This window comes from Hyaena hyaena, unplaced genomic scaffold, assembly GCF_003009895.1.
Source record: "Hyaena hyaena isolate Hyena2069 unplaced genomic scaffold, ASM300989v1 scaffold_516, whole genome shotgun sequence".
Taxonomy (NCBI): Eukaryota; Metazoa; Chordata; class Mammalia; order Carnivora; family Hyaenidae; genus Hyaena; species Hyaena hyaena.
In genome coordinates, this window is record NW_024081149.1 from 392,758 (window position 1) to 400,696 (window position 7,939).

The window sequence follows — 7,939 nt, forward strand, 5'->3', positions numbered from 1 at the left end:
GGGATGGATATCACCACAGATAAGTCAATGTGGTAGCAAAGCAGATAGAAAGCCATAGCTAATAGGGGATTTTAAGATAGTAGCAGTATGTCCTCAATTCTGATTAATTTTGTACAATCTGCAGACATTTGTTTATATTCCATATCTTATGTTTTACCTGCTTTACCAAACTTATAATAAATAATAAGAGCTAAATAGCCTCTAAACAGTTTTGTCTCTAAGAATATGAGATTCTGTCTTTAGAAAGTGGATTTAAAATGCATATACATCTGTTTATTTAGATCTTGCACCTTTTTTTACTAAATGTCATTTTGAGAATTGTTATAAATTTTACCAAAACAAGTTTCTTTTGTCATTTCTGTTCCTAGTTGATTATTGCTAGTACTGCCAACTAAGAATATTTAGAGGTTTGTTTTTTTTTTTCCTGGAAAGTAAACAACACTACTTTTATTCTCCTTCACTTTTGCACTAAAAAGATGACAGTTTTTTTCTACCTCTTAACAGGCTAAGGACATTATTTCTTTCTGTCTTCAAGAAAAGGGAAATTAGGGTTGCTTGAGTGGCTCTGTCAGTTAAGCATCTGATCTTACAGTTGGTGAGTTCAGGTCATGATCTCACGGTTCATGAGTATAAGCTCTGCTTTGGGCTCTACTGACAGCTTGGAACCTGGAGCCTGCTTCAGATTCTGTCTCTCTCTGTCTTTCTGCCCCTTCCCTCTTTGTGCTCCCTCTCTCTCTCAAAAATAATAAATATATAAACATTTTTAAAAGCAAAGGGAAATTATACTTTTTGTTTTTACTCATTAATGATTTAAGAACATTGCTTTAATAATCTATTGAAGTCTATGAAAAACAAAACAATAATGTTTTGTTTTTTGAGGGAATAAAAAGAACAGGTATTTAGTGAGACAGTGAAATAAATACAAGAGAGGAAATCTGAGTACAGGGGAGAAGAAAAAGAAGTGAACTACATTAATGGTAGTATTTACCAACTGGGGGGCTTTGCTATTTATATAGAAGTTACCTAAGAAAGGATAAGATCAGCTGCCAGGTGAGTAAATCTAGGACACTTTCTGAGAAAATGGTTCACATGACTATTAGCCCTAGGAGCTGAGACATCTTTCACTAATGTGCCAGTCCTCACTTGACTTGAGAATTTCCCACCACCTGCTTCCCAAATCTCTGTCAGTTGACTCTCCATCAATATCCGAAGAAGCCCCCCCTCCGACTGCATCCATTAACTTGTTTATTACCTGTCCGTTGGAAATGAACCTGTCTATGCCATGCTTAGATTCTGCTGTGTCTTATTTTTATAACCAGATGTGAACCCTATCCCTCTAATATCCAAGAGAGTCAACAACCTCAAAAGGAGGTAGAACCCTGTGGACCTACCGGGATGTCTGGAGAAGAACTAAAACTGGCTTTTGGAGGTAAGATGAAGGGAATAAAGGATACCTCATTACATTAGCACTTGAAAGCAAACAAACAGCAATTGTAGAGCCTCCAGCCATTTTACCAACCTATTCTTCATTGCAGACATCATCTAAGATACTGTGGACTAATCAAATTACTACTGCCTCCCAGGAACATAGTCCAAAATACCCAGAATTCATTGTCAATTTAATTAAGTGCCAGGTGGAGCACAACAGAAAGCACTTGCAGATCTAGCCATTTATGAACCAAAGACTTAAATCTTTGGCTTCTTTGGTCCAAAGAAGACAAGAGTAGGATTTGCTGCAGCTCTGGGGGATGGGAAGGAATGGGAACCCTTTCCATATTGGTGCAAGACCACTGAGAGTGGCACCCAACACTGGGCCTGCCCTTTGCAGCTGTGTGTCTTAGGAAAATACTTTTTACCCCTGATGATCATAACAATTAAAATAGGAGCAACAAATTAGTCAGCAGTTTGTAAGTTTGATTTGTGATTGTATTTGATTACATTTCAGTAACAGGCATGAGAGACAAGGCACTGTATTCCCTTTTTAGGACTGAAATATCTTCACAGAAATATCTTCCCTCTTTCACAGAAATAGCTCATATGGTTGTGCAAATAAAACTTGTGTAATATTAAAAAAATATATTATTTGGTTTTCTGAACTTGACTGTCAAATCAGATTCCACAGAATAACAATGTTCAACTATCAGCTCTAACAGCGCACATTCTCAGTTTTGAAGTTCAGTGAATTTGATTGACCTGATTTGGGTATTCACTAGCCAGGCACGGTGGCCAGGGATGAAGTCAAATTTATCAGAACCATAGATACTGAGAATACAGAGGTTATAGATTCCCACATAGACGTCCTTTAATTTAAATAATTTTTTAAAATGTTCTCAACAAATGGTAGATAAACCAAACTCCAGGAAATAAAAACTTAAAGTCATTAAAATGCCAAATGGAAATACAAAGAATTAATGATATATTAATTAGAATCACATTTAAAATTTTTATTAAATGTCTCCAAAGTTCATGTGGAAATTAAATGCAAACAAAAAAATCTTGAAAAAGTGGAATAACAACTTGCCATAGTTGACATTGAAAGTCATTATAAGTCACCATAATAAAACATAGTATAGTATCAGTAGAGAGAGAGAGGCAAATAAGTATGTGGAACAGAATCTAGAAATAGGTCCAATTAAGATATAAATGAGGGAGGTAACATGACAGTAAAAGGAAGGAATAGATTATACAGGTAAATTAAATGGGCCAGCAGATGATTCATCTGCAAGAAAATAAATTTTATCCCTACTTTGCACAGTATTCAAAAAATAAAAGCAACATAGATTAAATATCGTAAGATAATAACAATAGTAATAGAACAACTAGAGCTAATAATTATTGAGTTCACAATTTTCCAAGCACTGTTATAAGGCATTGCTGTAATCTAGCCAATTAATGTTCCAACTATCTTTATTTTACAGATAAGGGAACTAAAGTACAGAGAATCCAAATATTTCCTGGTAACTATGGAGCAAGAATTTTGAACCAGAGCAGATACTGTGCACTTAATTATTATTCTAAACTATTCATTTAATAAATTATTTAATCATTTATTTTAAATTATTTTATTCTAAACCTATAAAATAGCAAGAAAAACATAATATGAATATCTTAATATCTTTAGTATAGTAGGAATAGATATTTTTCTGAATGCTGGGATTCAAGAAATGCTGAATTTCTTTATTTTCTCTAACTCAAAATTAATCTACTTGGAAACTCTATTCAGAGTGACTGGAGAGAAGGGATTCTTCTTTTCCTAGAGTCTTTCTTTTTGTTTTTAATGTTCATTAATTTTTGAGAGAGAGAGAGAGAGAGCACAAGCAAGAGAGGGGCTGAGAGAGAGGGAGATACAAAATCTGAAACAGGCTCCAGGCTCCCAGCCTTCAGCACCAAGCCAGTCGCAGAGCTCAAACCTACAAACTCTGAGATCATGACCTGAGCCAAATTCGGACACTTAACTGACTGAGCCATCCAGGAGCCCTCTTTTCCTAAAGTCTTAAAAGTGACAATCTTTGTATTAGTTTCTATTACTATATAACAGATAGTATCATATACTATACTACAGTATAGTACTATACTATAATATCACAAATTTAGCAATTTAAAAGAACACAAATTTCTTATCTCAGTTCCAATGAATCCTTTGTTCAGGGTCTCACCAGGCTGAAATCCAGACGTTAGTTGGGCTGTGTTATATGGATTGGAGGTACTCTTCCAAGTCATCCAGTTTGTTGGCAGAAATCAGTTTCCTGCAGCTGTAGAGTCAGGGTTCCTATTTTCTAGTCATCAGTTGGGGTCACCCTCAGCTCCCAGAGTTTCCTTTAAGATCCTAGCCAGGTAGCCCTCTGACAGCATCAACACTGATCTTTCTTCTTCAGTGCCAGCCGGAGAATCTCTCTCGGTCCACTAAGATTGTGTCTTTTCTAATAGCACATAACATCCCCCCCCGCCCCATGTTGGTCCACAACAAAATCTAAATGAGAGGTTGATTTCTGGGCACTAGGCAAGTTCATCTTTTGGTAGTGTAACAAATTTACAACATAGAAAGTGAGAAAATGCAAACATTTAGACACCAACTTAAGACAGCAAAGGGATAATACCTCTTTTTCTCTCTAGTTTTTTATATAAATATAATAAATTGTAAATAAATAAATCCTAGATTATCTTTCCAGATAATTAGGGCATATAACTAAAAAGATCAAAGAACTGACTAAAGTAAAAGTATGCATTTAGTAAAAAACACCATAAGTAGTATTGAAATACAAAGGACAGACCACTGGGAAAAATATTGCTAGTGTATATGACAGATAAATACAAAGAACAATTTTTAATTAATGGAAACAGCTCCTATAAATTAATAAGTAAAACAGCTTATTTGAAAAGTAGTAAAGGTTATGAACAAATAACTTACAGAATAGAAAATGTAAAAGGGCAATAAACATATTGTAAGATGTCTAGTATTACCAAAAGTCAGGAAAATGCAAATTTAAACCAGTAATGAAATATCATTTGTCACCGTTGCACTTGAAAGGTATAGAAGAACAAATATTTTTACACATTGTTGGTGGTAGTATAAATTATAGAAATTTGAGAACTAATCTGACAGTATTTATTAAAATTTAAAATATATGTGCTTTTTGAACCAGCATTTTCTTCAGTGAAATTTCTCTACAGATATGAAAGCATCAATAATTGAGAGATATAGGAATGAATGCAATTAATATAAAAAATTCTGGTACAATGTTGATACATTGAAGATCTGTATCTTCAGTCAGACCTTCCTCAACCTAACGATTGGGTTATGTTCTGATAAACTCATCATAAGTTGAAAATATTGTAATAAGAAAATGTATTTAATACATCTAACTTACTGAACATCATAATTTGGCCTAGCTTACACTACCATGCTGAGAACGAGCCTACAGTTGGGTAAAATCATCTAATGCAATATGAATACCTCATGTACTTTATTGAATGCTGTGTGAAAAACAGAATGGCTGTGTGGGTGCAGGATGATTCTAAGTATATCAGTTGTTTACCCTCGTGATCACGTGGCTGATTAGTAGATGCAGCTTATTCCCATTGCTCAGCATCATAAGAGACTACTTTATTGCATATCACTAACCCAGAAAAAGATCGAAATCCAAAATTTGAAGTACACTTTCTACTGAATGCATATCACTTTCACAAAATAATAAGTAAATTTGTTATTTGAAATCATAACTTGAACCATTGTAGAACAGGAACCATCTGTATGGAAAAATGGTGGCAGATGCACTGAATTCATTTTATAGAAAACTATAAACTATTAAAAGTAACAAATTAAACATTTATCTAATATATACCTATAAGGAAGGATGTCCATGGCATATTTTTCCATGGGAACAACTAAGTCAAAATGCTTTAAATATAATCTCATATTTTTGAAAATGAAACAAATTAAACAAGAGAAACATTTAATATGTACATATTTGGACAAAGGTACCATTTTGGAAAGATATAATATATACCAAACACAAGCAATTTTTGTTCTATTTCTCTATATTCAACCAGTATAAGTGCTTTTAATTTTTGCAGCAATATATTACTACCATGTAAATCTCATTTATCATTAGGTAGATATGACCTTGATGAAAGAAAATGTTTTGTACTATTTCTCTCCTAATCTTTAACATAGTTGCTTTTGGGATTTTACTTTGCATGTATTTTGCTTTTCCTGTCTGCACAAAATAGCTTTCTGACCACAATGCTAATGGCTCTAAGTCACCTAAGACTATTTCTACATTTCCAACTGTATATTGCTTTTGTTTGCTTATTGCTTTCTGCTAAGTAGGTCACTGATACTAAAATAAACTAAGTTGAGAGAACTACTTAATAGTATTGACTATTTCATAAAATATTAGTTTTTGAAAAAGATATACTAAGTATATAGGAGAAGAGAGATGAAACTATTCCATGTTGGATGATTATTTTGTGCCACAAACTTGCTAATTGCTTTCAATGTCCATAAACTTGAAATGTATTCATACAAACTCTTATCTATAGAGCAGTGAGCAGACTTTCCATACAATAAGAAGACTAAGATAAATAGGGACCAAAAAAAAAACAAAAAACCAACAACCCCAGAATAAATGAATTTGGTTCAAAATAGAGTTAAGAGAGAGATCCAGAAGCAACAGGAAGGGACCAAAATCTGTTTATTCTTCCATAAATCATTCATTTTTCCCTCCATCAGGTTGTTTCCAATCTCCTTTCTTAAGCAGACCTGAAGTAAAATGTGATTGTGATGCCATCATGATTCTGAAGGCAATGTACAGGATAGTGCCTTACAGAACCAAGTAAGTAAAGTTACATATGTCTGTCCTATTCACAGTCAGCTAAAAACTAATCTAGTTTATTTTCTCTTAACACATTTTACTCCCATTCATAAGATTATTATTAGTGTTCTTTAGCTTTCAACACTGTATTTCATGCATGTAGATTTGACAGTCAAATGATTGTTTTCATTTGTTCTTTCATATGGCGTTAGTCTACTTGGACAGCCATAATAAAATACCATAGAGTGGTTGGTTTACACAGTAGAATTTTATTTTATCTTAGTTCCAAAGGCTAGGAAGTCTAAGAACAAGGTTCAACACGTTTGATTTCTGGTGAAGCCTCTCTAGCTTTAGAAAACCACCTTCCTGCTGTTTCTACACATGTCCTTTCCTCAGTGTGGGAAAATGGAGAAAGAGATCTTTCTTCCTCTTCTTATAAGCCACCTATCCTTTTAGATTAGGATCCCACCCTTATGACTTCATTTAATCTTCATCATTTCCTAAAAGCTTGATCTCCAAATACAGTTATATTGGGGATTAGGGCTTCAAAATATGAATTTGGGGACATAATTCAGTCCACAGAACATATCAATGTTTATTGTTTCATTTATTTATTTCAAAGAAATTTCCAAGTATCAATTACAAACAGGGAAAGTGAAAGATACAGTGATGTATGCAATTATACTATACACAGGATATATTAATGTACACAATTATACTATAATGCAGTCACTTTGTGTAAGTCTATTCACTCATAATTTATTCTTTCATTAAACATTTTAGAAGCCCATTCTAGGCACTATGAAACAGAAAACATCAGAATATTGAGTAAATAATTTTAATTCTTGAAATTTTGGAAAAGTTTGAGATGTTTCTATTGTTAAATCAAATAATTAGCCACTAATATTTTAGACTATCTGTTCTATAGCTGACATCCTAAGATGTTTTGAGGAGTAAAAATGGCAGCATAATATATAGACCTTGCTATTAAAGGCATAACATGCTCATAAATCTCTAATATTGCTGGGAATAATTACTATCTCAATTATCTATGGGTCACCATAGTACTGTAAAATAAATACTCAAAAGACTTCCATGGCAATAGACTATTATTTTTACTCACATGTCTGTATCTTAGCAGGTGAGCACCTCTGCTGATTGAGTTGGGTTCAGGAGAGGCCATCCATGCATCTGTGATCTGTTGTCTAACTATTTAGTTCCGCTGATCTTGGGTGGAGTCACATGTGGACTTTCAGCTACAAAAACTGAACTAACTTGATTCTACTTGACACATCTCCTTAGGAAAGATAAGCAGGCTTGGCCTCAGGATGAAAGCAGGAGAGCCAGAGAAAAAGTGGAATAAGTCATGCAAGACCTCTTAATGGTGAGTCTCAGAACTGGCACACAGCATCCTTTCTTAATAGTCTATTAAGTAAAACAAGTTACAAGGCCAGTCTAGATTCCAGGGGGAAAAAAAAAAAGAATACATCAGTTGAAATAAAGAACTAAAAATTCACAATGCAAAGAGTGTAGATTTGTTAGGGTAGATTGGTGGGTGAGTGAAAAATTGGGGCCATTTTTATAATCAGTCTATCACACCAGCACACAGCGGAGGGCAGGAGTAA

General features: G+C 33.9%; 1 long non-coding RNA gene across 1 annotated transcript; it reads left to right on the forward strand.

Annotated features, from left to right (window-relative positions):
• Positions 1-1,331: 1,331 nt before the first annotated feature.
• Positions 1,332-7,698, forward strand: LOC120247374. The gene is made up of 3 exons (XR_005532286.1): positions 1,332-1,429; positions 6,233-6,335; positions 7,617-7,698. It is a non-coding gene; the product is annotated as an uncharacterized LOC120247374 (long non-coding RNA).
• The last annotated feature ends 241 nt before the right edge of the window (positions 7,699-7,939 follow it).